The sequence below is a fragment of the Bos indicus genome, chromosome X (genome assembly GCF_029378745.1).
Source record: "Bos indicus isolate NIAB-ARS_2022 breed Sahiwal x Tharparkar chromosome X, NIAB-ARS_B.indTharparkar_mat_pri_1.0, whole genome shotgun sequence".
Lineage (NCBI taxonomy): Eukaryota > Metazoa > Chordata > Mammalia > Artiodactyla > Bovidae > Bos > Bos indicus.
The window spans coordinates 30,195,527-30,208,915 of NC_091789.1; the positions used below are offsets into that span (position 1 = coordinate 30,195,527).

Below are 13,389 nucleotides of genomic sequence, written 5' to 3' on the forward strand. Positions count from 1 at the left end.
TCTTCAAGGATCTTCCTGACCCAGGGATCAAACTTCTGTCTCCTGTGTCTCCTGCACTGCAGGTGGATTCTTTACACTGAGCAACAAGAATTTGAGGGAAATCCAGGAGACAGTGAAGGACAGGGAAGCCTGGTGTACTGCAATCCTTGGGGTCACAAAGAGTCAAACAAAACTTAGTGACTGAACAACAACAAAAATCTACTTTGCTTCTATCCTATACAATGTTCAGTTTACCTCCTTCATCAATCTGATAAAATATTTTAAATAATTCTGGACCTTTGGGCTGTACATAAGACATCTTTTCCCCAACTCAGAATCTTATTGTAGTAATAATTTGCCTTCCATACTGTTCTATAGCCAAACTAATTCACATCATATTTTTGTCAATTTTATCAAGGTACAATTTATTTATTTGAGTAACTATCACCACAATTTAGATACATATTACCACCAGTGATTACTTATATTATTTTCAGTTGAAGATGCAGAACCTCTATACAAGCAGCAAAAATAATACATGGAGCTGACTGTGGCTCAGATCATAAGCTCTTTTTGCAAAATTCAGGCTTAAATTGAAGAAAGTAGAGAAAATCACTAGACCACTCAGGTATGACCTAAATCAAATCTCTTATGATTATACAGTAGAAGTGATGAATAGATTCAAGGGATTAGATTTAATAGACAGAGTGCCTGAAAAAGTATGGATGGAGGTTCATAACGTTGTACAGGAGGTGGTGACCAAACCTATCCCCAAGAGAAAGAAATGCAAGAAGGCAAAGTGGTTGTCTGAGTGCTGCCTGCTTGCTAAGTCACTTCAATCATGTCTGACTCTGCGACCCCATGGACTTCCAGGACCTTATAGCCTTCCAGGTTCCTCTGTCCATGGGAATCTCCAGACAAGAATATTGGAGTGGATTACCATGCCCTCCTCCAGGGGATCTCTCCAACCTGGGGATTGGACCCAAATTTCTTATGTCTTCTGCATTGGGAAGTGGATTCTTTACCACTATGCTACCTGAAAGCCCTGGTTGTCTGAGGAGGCCTTACAAATATCTGAGAAAAGAAGAGAAGCAAAAGGCAAAGGAGAAAAGGAAAGATATACCCAACTGAATGCAGAGTTCCAGAGAATAAATAGCAAGGAGAAATAAGAAAGAATTCTTAAGTGAACAATACAAAGAAATAGAGGAATGGAAAGACTAAAGATCTCTTCAAGAAAATTAGAGATACTAAGGGAACATTTCGTGCAAAGATGGGCACAATAAAGGACAGAAACAGCAAGGACCTAACAGAAACAGAAAAGATTAAGAAGAGGTGGTAAGAATACAGATATGAACTATACAAAGAAGGTCTTAATGACCTGGATAACCATGATAGTGTGATCACTCACCTAGAGCCAGATATCCTGAAGTGTGAAATCAAGTAGGCCTTAGGAAACATTACTACAAACAAAGCTAGTGGAGGTGATAGAATTCCAGCTGAGCTATTTCAAATCTGAAAAGATGATGCTGTTAAAGTGCTACACTCAATGTATCAACAAATTTGGAAAAGTCAGCAAGGGACACAGGACTGGAAAAGGTCAATTTTCATTCCAATCCCAAACAAGGGTAATTCCAAAGAATGTTCAAACTACCATACAACTGCACTCAATTCACATTGAGCAGCAAGGTAATGCTCAAAGTCCTTCAAGCTAGGCTTCAACAGTACGTGAACTGAGAATTTCCAGATGTACAAGCTGGATTTAGAAAAGCCAGGAGAACCAGAGATCAAATTTCCAACATGCTTTGGATAGTATAAAAAGCAAGAGAATTCCAGAAAAATATCAACTTCTGCTTCATTGACTACATTGAAGTCTTTGATTATGTGGATTAACACAAAGTAAAGCCTTTGACTATGTGGACAATTCTTAAAGAGATGAGAATACCAGTCCACCTCACCTATCTCCCAAGAAGCCTGTATAAATATCAAGAAGCAACAGTTAGAACTAGACGTGGAATAATGAACTGGCTCAAAATTGGTAAAGAAGTACATCATTGGTAAAGAAGTACATTTGTCACCTTGTTTATGTAACCTCTATGCAGAGTACATGCGTGCCAAGTTGCTTTAGTCATGTCCGACTGTTTCCAATGCTATGGACTGTAGCCTGCCAGGCTCCTCCGTCCATGAGATTCTCCAGGCAAGAGTACTGGAATGGGTTGCCATGCCCTCCTCCAGGGGATCTTCCTGATCCAGGGATTAAACCCACCTCTCTTGCAGCTCCTACATTTTTTTTACCTCTGAGCCACCAGGGAAGCCCTCTGTGCAGCGTACATCTGTGAAATGCTGGGCTGGATGAAGCTCAAGCTGGAATCAAGATCACTGGGAGAAATATCAATAACCTCAGATATGCAGATGACACCACCCTAATGGAAGAAAGGGAAGAGGAACTAAAAAGTCTCTTGATGAAGGTGAAAGAGGAGAAAAAGCAGGCTTAAAACTTAATATTCAAAAACTAAGGTCATGGCACCTGTTCCCATCACTTATTGACAATAAATGCAGAAAAAGTTGAAACGGTGACAGATTTTATCTTTCTGGGCTCCAAAATCACTGTGGACAGTGACTGCAGCCATGAAATTAAAAGACACTTGCTCCTTAGAAAAAAAGCTATGACAAACCTAGACAGCATATTAAAAAGCAGAGACATCACTTTTCCAAAAATGGTCCATATAGTCAAAGCTATGGTTTTTCCAGTAGTCATGTATGGATGTGAGAGTTGGACCAGGAAGATGGCTGAGCACTGAAGAATGTGGTGCTGGAGAAGACTCTTAAGAGTCCCTTGGACTACAAGGAGATCCAACCAGTCCATCCTAAAGGCAACTCAGTCATGTTGATACAGTTCAACCTGTCCATTTTTTTTTCTTGTTGTGCTCTTTCCAAGGAATACTCCTAGTGTTGCCTATGAAAATAAACCCTGAATATTCATTGGAAGGACTGATGCTGAAGCTGAAGCTCCAATAATTTGGCCATGAAATGCAAAGAGCTGACTTATTGGAAAAGACTGATGCTGGGAAAGATTGAAGACAGGAAGAGAAGGGGACGACCAAGGATGAGATGGTTGGATGACATCACCAACTCAATGGACATGCATTTGAACAAACTCTAGGAAATAGTGAATTACAGGGTAGCCTGGCGTGCTGCAGTCCATGGGGTCGCAAAGAGTCATGCATGACTTAGAGACTCAACAAGAACAACCACCAGTGAACAAAAAAGTTGCTTGGTGCTTCTTTGCAAGTCAATGCACTTTGCAAACCAATGCCCCATGCAACTGTTTATCTGCTTCCTCTCACCATAGTTTAGACTGGTTACGAATTTCATATAAATGGAATCAAATGGTTGGTTAATTTCTTCTGGCTTATTTCATTCATCCAAATTCTTTTGCAATTCAATCATATTGTTACAGGTGCCAGTTTTTCGTTTCTTTTTATTTTTGAGTAGTACTTCATTGTACGTGTGTACCACAATTGATTTATTTACGTGTTGGTGGACATTTGGTTTGTTTCCATTTTCTCAGCTTGACTAAGACTGCTCTGAACATTCATGAACAAGTCTTTGGACATATATATTCTTTTTTCTTGGATAAATATATGGGGGTGAAATCATTAGGCAGCAGAGTAAGTGCATTTTTAATTTTATGTGAAACTGCCTAACTCTTTACTGTGCTGGGCTATGCTAAGTCACTTCAGTAGTGTCCAACTGATTCTGGAGAACCCCCACGGACAGAGGAGCCTGGTGGGCTACTGTCCATGGGGTCACAAAGACTCAATCATGACTAAGTGACTAAGCACAACACAGCATATTTTCTTTGAGTTTTCAAATAATTTATCCATTTTTAGTAACTGGTTTGTCTTCTTATTGATATATAGAGGTTCTTTATGTAGTACGGTTACTAATTATTTGTCAGAAATGTGTATTGTGGATATTTTCTCCCAGTGTGTGACTTGCCTTTTCACTTTCTCAACTGTCTTTCCAATACCAGATGATTTTAATGTTGATACTGTTCAACCTGTCCATTTTTTTTCTTGTTGTGCTCTTTCCAAGGAATACTCCTAGTGTTGCCTATGAAAATTTTCTTCTCAGAATTCATCAGGAAATTTTTGTTTTGGCTTTCACTTTTAGATCTGTCATCTGTTTCACTTAATTATGTATATTGTGAGGTAAGGGCTTCCTTGCCTGGTGTCTCAGACGGTAAAGAATCTGCCTGCAATGCATGAGACCCGGGTCAGATCCCTGGGTCTGGAAAATCCCCTGGAGAAGGGAATTGCTACCTACTCTAATATTCTTGCTGGGGGAATCCCATGAACAGAGGAGACTGGTGGGCTACAGTCCATGGGATTGCAAAGAGTCAGACAAAACTGCATGACTAAGCACATACACACACACACATTGTGAGGTAAAAGTTAATTGTTTTTTTAAATGGATATCCAATTGTTTCAGCATGGTTTTTTTGATAGAGTATTTTCCTCCTTGAGTTACCTAGGCAACGTCATCAAAAATCATGATGTATGGGTTTATTTCTGTAACTTCTAGTCTGTTTCATTGGTTTACATGTCACTTCCTTTCACCAATACTATACTATCTAGATTATCATAGCTTTCAGTACCAACTTTTTTCTTTTTCAAAATTATTTTGGCCATTTTTGGTTCTTTGTGTCTCAGTACAAATTTCAGAATTTGCTTAAAAATTTATACAAAATATACCATACATTTTGATTATGGTTTTATTGAATTGAGAGCCCAATTGGGGGTTAACTTAAATCTTAATGATTGAGTTTTCTGACCCATGAACATAGTATGTCTCAAATTTATTTCTTACAAATTTCATAAATGTTTTGTAGTTTTCAGGGCATAAGTATTAGATGTATTTTATAAATATTTCTTGCTTTTTGTTATCATTATAAATTCTACTTTGTATATTTCATTTTCTAGTTGTCTAATTTTTGTACATAGAGATAGAATTTATTTTTTGTATTGACCTGTATCCTGAGAGACTTTTGTATTGACCTGTATCCTGAGAGACTTTATGTTTCCTTACTATTTCTGGAGGTTTTCTATAGATTCCTTGTAATATTTTACACAGACAGTGATGTCATCTATGAACCAATCTGGTTTTATCTCTTCATTTCTAATCTCTATGTCTTGAATTTATTTTTCTTTCCTTATTACACTGCATACAGCATCTAGTATAATGCTGGAAATGTTCTGGAGAACATTTTTAGGTTTTTTTTTTTAGTGACATTGGTTAATTTGGTCACAATGAATCATATGAGGCCTTAACTATGAAGCCCATCCTACTGTGGATTAACTCTTAATTAGTAAATTACTGCTAACCTCACTAGCAACCAGAAATGTAGAAATCCAAACAACAATGTGATACTACTTTTTATCTATCAGATTTGCAAAATTTAGAGATGCAAATAATATCAACTGTTGCTGAAGATGTGGAGAAATGGAAGTGTCATAAACTGCTAGTGAGAATGTAATTTGGTACAGCCATTCTAGAGAGAAATCTGGCATTCACTAGTGTAATTAACAAATGTTTATGCCTATTTACCCATACATCATCCAGGTATTTGCCTTAGAGAAACTCTTATACAAGTCCAATTACAAACTTCCAAAATGGTAGCAAGATAGCTAGATGTCTGTCACTCAAGGAGTAAGCAAATGTAATGCACTGGGGGCACACCAGAAAATGCTCTGCAGATACTAAAAACCATGAACTAGGTTTATATATAGTGACACAGGTACATCTTTGAAACACATCACTGAGTGAAAGGAAAAGAAAGAAAACTAATTCTATAGTATAAGGCAAGTTATATGAATTAAAGCCATATATACACACTCAACCATAGTATATATTTCATAAGAATATATATATATATATATATATATATATATATTCTTATATATCTCCAAGAGAAAAGGCAGTAGCTTGTTAGGAATGATAATTGGAAAAATAAAATAAAATAACCCAAGGATCTTGAACCTATCATAATGATGAAAATACTCAGTGAACTGAAGAATATGATTAACTCAAGTCTTTATCCCTGAGTTTAAAATAATGAAAAAATAAAATCTCAAGCTATATTAAATGGAGAGTAGGATATACACCAAAATATGTAGTGTAGTCCCATTTTTTAAAGCTTTAAACATATGGGTAGAAAAAGAACTGTATAAAAAGCACAAATATATTAACACTGGTTGTCTCAACGGGAGCATGGCTAGTAAGAATGATTTTCAGTTTTTAGTTTTGCCATTACACCTTTCTCTTCTTCACAATAAGCATGTACAATGTTCACAATGAAAAGAATAACTGTTACTTTCCCAAAACCGTGTAAATGAGAAAATTATGTCTAACAAAATTTATGCAGATTAGCATGATCACCATGATTCCACTGAAGTGAATAAACCCCTGTTTCAGGTCACAGAACACCAATAGTCCATAGAGACATGGTTTGAGAGAATACCTGTTTTCTGGATGGTCAAGACATCACTATAGACATTTTTGGCTCCCTGAAGACAGCATTGCTTAAACACAGGTCTTTTGTGTTTTCAGGATGATAATTATTTCAATGGGTATGGGCTCTTTCTTTCTAACCAAGACTATCATGGTAATATTCAGAAACTGCACAAGTTAAAGTAATATGCTTCTAAAGCTGGAGTAAAACTAAATTAATAAGATCTTAAACCGTTAAGAAGTAATTAGAAATATAAAAGCACTAAGAGCAAAAGCTAAAAACCAACTAATGGACTATGGTGAGCATAAGAAAATTATTCCATGTTACAATAGAACCAGGAGTAGACTTCAAACTGGCAGGATAATAAGGTCTTAACATACTAGAAAACATCCTGAAATACTAATAGCAACTATGGCATGGGGGTGATAAGAAAATATGGTTTTAATTCAACATTTCAGGGTCAGAATATTCTTCACTTTCCCATTTTTACCAAAGCTGATGTTGAATTTTCTGGTGTTTACTGAGGGAGTGGGAAGTCTCTATATTTCTATAACATCCTACACAGTGAATTATGAATAATTAAATGAACACATCACGAATTTTAAACTCAAGCTTTAAAAATTAAAATGATTGCATGCAACTCTATAAATGTCTTTATATTTTATTGTTTTTAAACCCAGTGTGCTTCTAACTCTGTGTCTAACATGAATTGCATGTTCATCATTTCTAAACACACATTTCCTATGCAGTTGAAATGCTCCTACTTGTACAATTTTCTAACAATTTAATTCATTTCCTAACAGGCCATTCCCTGCCCCATTATATTAATACTGTCTAATAATTTGTTTCAAAGTGTGGTTTCCTGAACCATAACTGTCTCTAACAGAAGCATTAGTGTATATTAAAAAATTCATTTACTTAGATCCCACCCCTGTCAGGTTCTGGATCTAAGATTTGTATAATTAACAAATGTTCCTGTTTAAGGACCATTGTTCTAGGTGTATGGAGATCCTCTACTTCTGCCCTCAAGGAAGAAGGGTGTTGATCAAAGTTCATAAAATTCAAAGGTACTAATTTGGTTCCTTGTGATGGTGGCTGGAGACAATATGCCTTGTTCAAAGACCTAGGGAACTTGACTTTAACATCTTTTCATATGATTAGATGATGAGGATGAGGTTAAAAGGCTGAGATCATCTCCCTTCTATTCTTTCTTCTTCTATTTATGAGGCCGTTGAAACAGAGAGAAGCCTAGGATCAGTTCCCCCAAATTCTAGAGGCCCTGGCCTGTCTCTCTTATGCTCTCCCTTCTCTATGTATTCTGCCATGTTTGAAGATTTGATTGGCTCTTCTCTAGGCAATGCTGGCAAATTGGTTTCTTGTTCTCTTTGGGTTCTTTTTTCCCCTGACACTCACAGGTGCATCTTAGACCAGCATTTTCTCTATAGCTAAGACAAGATTTGAGATTCAGGTTTGTACTTAGGGAAAAAAATAGTCTAATGAGCACCTTTGGGAAGTGTGTCTGTTTCAGATCTTTTTTAATGTGGTAAGAATACTCCACGTGAGATCTACCTCTTAAAAGGTTTTCAAGTGTACAATACAATCCTTTCACCCATAGACATATATGTTCATAAGCAGATCTTTAGAATTTATTCATCTTTCTTAACTAAAAGTTTATGCTCATTAATTAGTAACTACCTATTCCTACCCCCAACCCAGGCCTCTTTCCTCTGAAGCCTGAATCCACTGACAAGTATTTTGAAGGACCATAGCAATCAACAAATCAACAGCTTTATGGCTGGCCGTGCTGGTTTCAAGATGGCAGATGGTTAGGCTTCTGACATCTTCCTCTTTTAAATTAATTTATGCACCTTGTCACAGACATCACAGCTGCCAGAGGACAAGCACAAGACTTCCCCACAGAGGGGCTGAGCTAGACTGGGTCTTAGTTTTGGCGTGTAGGATCTTTGATCTTCATTGTGGCATGTGGGATCTTTAGTTGGAGCATGTGAACTCTTAGTTGTGGCATGGGGGATCTATTTCCCCAACCATAGATCAAACCCTACTACATTGGGAAGGCAGAGTCCTAGCCACTGGACCACCAGGGAAGTCCTAGCACCATTTGTAGGACAGACAGATCTTTGTCTTGTCACCCTTATTGAAAATCAATTGACTGTGGCTGTATTTGTTTATTTCTGGATTCTCATTTCTGTTCTATTGATCTGTATCACGTGGTTTTGATTACTCTAAATTTGTCTTCACTTTTGAAAACTGCAGTGTATTTATTTAAGAGACTTCAACTTAATGGAATATTTCCATGGACTGTGCAGACCACTTCAGGAGTACTGTTGCCTTTGAGCCTGCTTTGGAGTATTTTCTGGTATTTTTAAAAATTTATTTATTTTAATTGGAGGCTGATTACAATGTTGTGGTTTTTGCCATACATTGATATGAATCAGCCACAGGTGTATTTTACTAGTACTAAAGTTTCAACCTCTGGTATGCTTCCAAGCTGAATAAAAATTTGGAGATAAGTGGAGGAATCATTAAAAGAAAAGATCATGTAAAATACATTAACATAAATTCCTGAGGACAGCCTTGAAAAAATCCTATGCTGTAGCATTAGTGAAGATAAGCAATAAACCACAATTATTTAAAAGATTGATATCATTTGTGATATAAATCTTGTATATACAGATCAAGACACTCAAAAAGGTCATTAGGGGGGTTTATTTAGTTTTTAACCACTGTATGCTCATATTTTTCTCCCTTACATATTTTGCTCCAGCATATTTGAAATAAATGCTAAATAAATTAAAGGCAGTGAAATAGATTATTCTTTTGTATGAAAATAACATGTTTTACATTGAAGATGTTAATGAATTCTTTATACATTTTTTTCAAGTAAGAATCTATTTCCATATATCTCCATTATAGTCAATGACCTTCTAAGGTGAGAGATTTTTAGTAGATGATGATAAAAGCCTGATTTTGGAAGGGGTGGTTGGAAGCTTAAAAGAGGATAAGTGAGTAAGACTGGGAAAATACACAACAGTTTTAAGAAGTTATATTTTAAAAGGGAGCAGAGAAATTGGACAGAAGCTAGAAAGGGATGTAGGGGCCAAGAGAGCTTTTGCTTTTTTAAGATGGAAATGATTGTGTCATATCTGCATGATGATATCTACTATATGGTGAAATATTGATTTTACAGAACACTGGGGTTAATTATAAGAGAAAATTCCTTGAGTAGGTAAGACGGCATGGGATCCCAGTAACACTCTAAAATATTACTCTAAAAAATAAATTAATTCTAAAGTGTTAATTTCAACATACTAACACCAGGATTGATCACCCATTGAAGTAGGGAAGGGAAGGTTTATAGAGAAGAATTCTATTATTGGGCAGTATTGAGTATACATTTGAGATTTATGACCTTAAATTTCATGTAAGAGTAGTCAGTATCCTTGGTATTTTTCTCCAGTCACTTTAAGCTGCATAAGTGAAAGCTCCAGAGATCTGTGTTTGAGCAGTGTTCAGGTTTTGTCAGAGAGAGAAAAGGATGTGTGAGTTCAAGGTGAGTATATTAAAGGCCATGATGCTAGGCTATGGAAGCCACTATGGGTAAACAAGAGGAGGGTTAATATTGAGAGATGACAATTTAAAAAGTAGTAGGGTAATTGTGTTAGAGGTCTCGATGCGGTCCCCAGAATTGTTGGAATGGGTGTCATCATTTAAGTAAGCTGGAAAGGTAAAAGATGGTTCATGAATGGGGTGACTGAAAATGAGATTTCAAAGCAGTTCAGTTATTAATGATGACAAAGTTTATAAATTAGGCTTAAATTTTTCAAGAAGTGATATCATATAGACTACACATGCAATCAATACAAATGTAGGTGACTAAGTGTCATAGGTTTAGATATTTTAAAATATATTGTTCATGGTTAGAGAATAAATCATAATATTAATTAGAAAATACCTATGGACAATGAAGAAAATATCACACATCAAAACTCACTGGACACAGTTCAAGCAGTACAGAGAGGGACAAGGATGGTCTTAAAACTTCTGTGAGAAGAACATTCTTAAAATTAATGAGCTAAGAGTCCTAAACAAGAAGTTAGACAAAAAAAAAAAAAGAAGAAGAAACCCAAAAAACGAGAAGGAAGGAAATAATAAGAATAAAACAAGAATGCATTAAGTAGTAACATATATATATAGATAGATAGATAGTAAAAAGAATCAACAAAGGCAAATGTTTATTCCATGAAAAGACAGTTAAAGTCAATAAACTTCTGGTAAAATTAACAAGAAAAAAGAAAGCACAAAGAAAGCATAAATAATAAAAATTAAAAAGGGACATCATGACAAATAAAGTAGAGATTAAAATGATAATAGGATCTTATGAACAATTTTATAACAAGATATTTGAAAATTAGTGGCATATGGGCAAATTCCTAGAAAAGAAACATTATCAAATTTACTCAAGAATAAATAGAAAATAAACCTGATTTGTCTAATAAGCATTAAGGAAATGGAATCTGTAGATAAATGTCTTTCCACAAAAATAAAAACCCATCTCGGGTCCAGATGATTTTATAATTAATTTTTATCAGTCATTCAAGGAAGAGGTACACCTAATGTTTGCAAAATTCTTCAGTAAATGTAAACAAACAAAAATAACAAACACCTCACCTATACATTCATTTTATAAGACTACTAGACCATAATAACAAAGCAAGCCAAGAGTAATATGAAAATAATAGTAAGTAGAGGCCAATCCCACTTATGAACATAGACACGAAAATCTTAAAATATTAAAAGTAGATTTTAAATATATCCACTAACTGGCCACTTCTCACTACTTCTTCCACCACCATCCTGAGACAAAGCACCATCACCTTTTTTCTGAGTTAATATAATAAAATCCTTGCCACTTCTTTTGCCCCCATTCAACATGACAACCAAAGGGATCCTTTAAACGTGCAAACCAGGCCATGTGCCTCAGTTACTCAATATTCTCCAATGATTCCCCATCTCAATCAGTGAAAGCCTCACAACGATCTTCAAGACCCTAGATCAGAGTCAGCCAACTGTGGCCCATGGACTAATTTCAGTCTGCTATTTATTTTTATGTGGCTCATGAGCTAATATTTGTAAACATATTTTGCATAGTATTTTATATATTTTAATGCTTGAAAAATAATACAATAAAAAGAAAAAGAAAACTTCATTGTATGAAAATCACATAAAATGCATATTTCAGCATGTTTTGGAACAAGGCTACACCCATTGTTTATAAATTGTGGATGCTTTTTTTTTTTTAATTTTAATTGGAGGCTAATTACCTTACAATATTGTGATGGTTTTTGCCATACATTCACATGAATCAGCCATGGGTGTACATGTGTTCCCCATCCTGAACCTCCCTCCCACCTCCCTTCCCATTCCATCCCTCAGGGTCATCCCGGTGCATCAGCCCTGAGCACCCTGTCTCATGCATTGAACCTGGTCTGGCGACCTATTTCACATATGGTAATATACATGTTTCAATGCTATTCTCTCAAATCATCCCACCCTCTCCTTCTCTCACAGAGTCCGAAAGTCTGTTCTTTACATCTGTGTCTCTTTCACTGTCTGGCATATAGGTCATCGTAACCATCTTTCTAAATTCTATATATATGTGTTAATATACTGTATTGGTGTTTTTCTTTCTGACTCACTTCACTCTGTATAATACGCTCCAGTTTCATCCACCTCATTAGAACTGATTCAAATGCATTCTTTTTAATAGGTGAGTAATATTCCATTGTATATATGCCTCTTGAGAAACCTGTATGCAGGTCAGAAAGCAACAGAACTGGACGTGGAACAACAGACTGGTTCCAAATAGGAAAAGGAGTACGTCAAGGCTATATATTGTCACCATGCTTATTCAACTTATATGCAGAGTACATCGTGATAAATGCTGGGCTGAAGGAAGCACAAGCTGGAATCAAGATTGCCGGGAGAAATATCAATAACCTCAGATATGCAGATGTCACCACCCTTATGGCAGAAAGTGAAGAGGAACTAAAGAGCCTCTTGATGAAAGTGAAAATGGAGAGTGAAAAGGTTGGCTTAAGCTCAACATTCAGAAAACGAAGATCATGGCATCCGGTCCCATCACTTCATGGCAAATAGAAACGGAAACAGTGGAAACAGTGTCAGACTTTATTTTTCTGGGCTCCAAAATCACTGCAGATGGTGATTGCAGCCATGAAATTAAAAGATACTTGCTCCTTGGAAGAAAAGCTATGACCAACCTAGACAGCAAATTAAAAAGCAAAGACATTACTTTGCCAACAGAAGTCCGTCTAGTCAAGGCTATGGTTTTTTCCAGCAGTCATGTATGGATGTAAGAGTTGGATTATAAAGAAAGCTGAGAGCTGAAGAATTGATGCTTTTGAACTGTGGTGTTGGAGAAGACTCTTGAGGGTTCCTTGGACTGCAAGGAGATCCAACCAGTCCACCCTAAAGGGGATCAGTCCTGGGTGTTCATTGGAAGGACTGATGTTGAAGCTGAAACTCGAATACTTTGGCCACCTGATGCGAAGAGCTGACTCATTAGAAAAGACCCTGATGCTGGGAAACGTTGAGGGCAGGAGGAGAAGGGGACGACAGAGGATGAGATGGTTGGATGGCATCACCGATTGATTTACAATGTTGTGTTAATTTCTGCTGCATAACAAAGTTGTTCAATTATACTTTTTCATATTCTTTCCTGTTATGGTTTATCCTAGGATATCAAATACAGTTCCATGTCCTATATGGTAGGACCTTGTTGTTTATTCATCCTCTATATAATCTCTTACATCTGCTAATCCCAAACTTCCAGTCCATCCCTCCCCTCCCCTCCCCCCCTT

General features: G+C 36.4%; 1 long non-coding RNA gene across 1 annotated transcript in view; it reads right to left on the reverse strand.

Annotated features, from left to right (window-relative positions):
- Positions 1-13,389, reverse strand: part of LOC139181360 (uncharacterized) — a 224,563-nt gene that overhangs the window by 208,833 nt on the left and 2,341 nt on the right. The window lies entirely within an intron of this gene.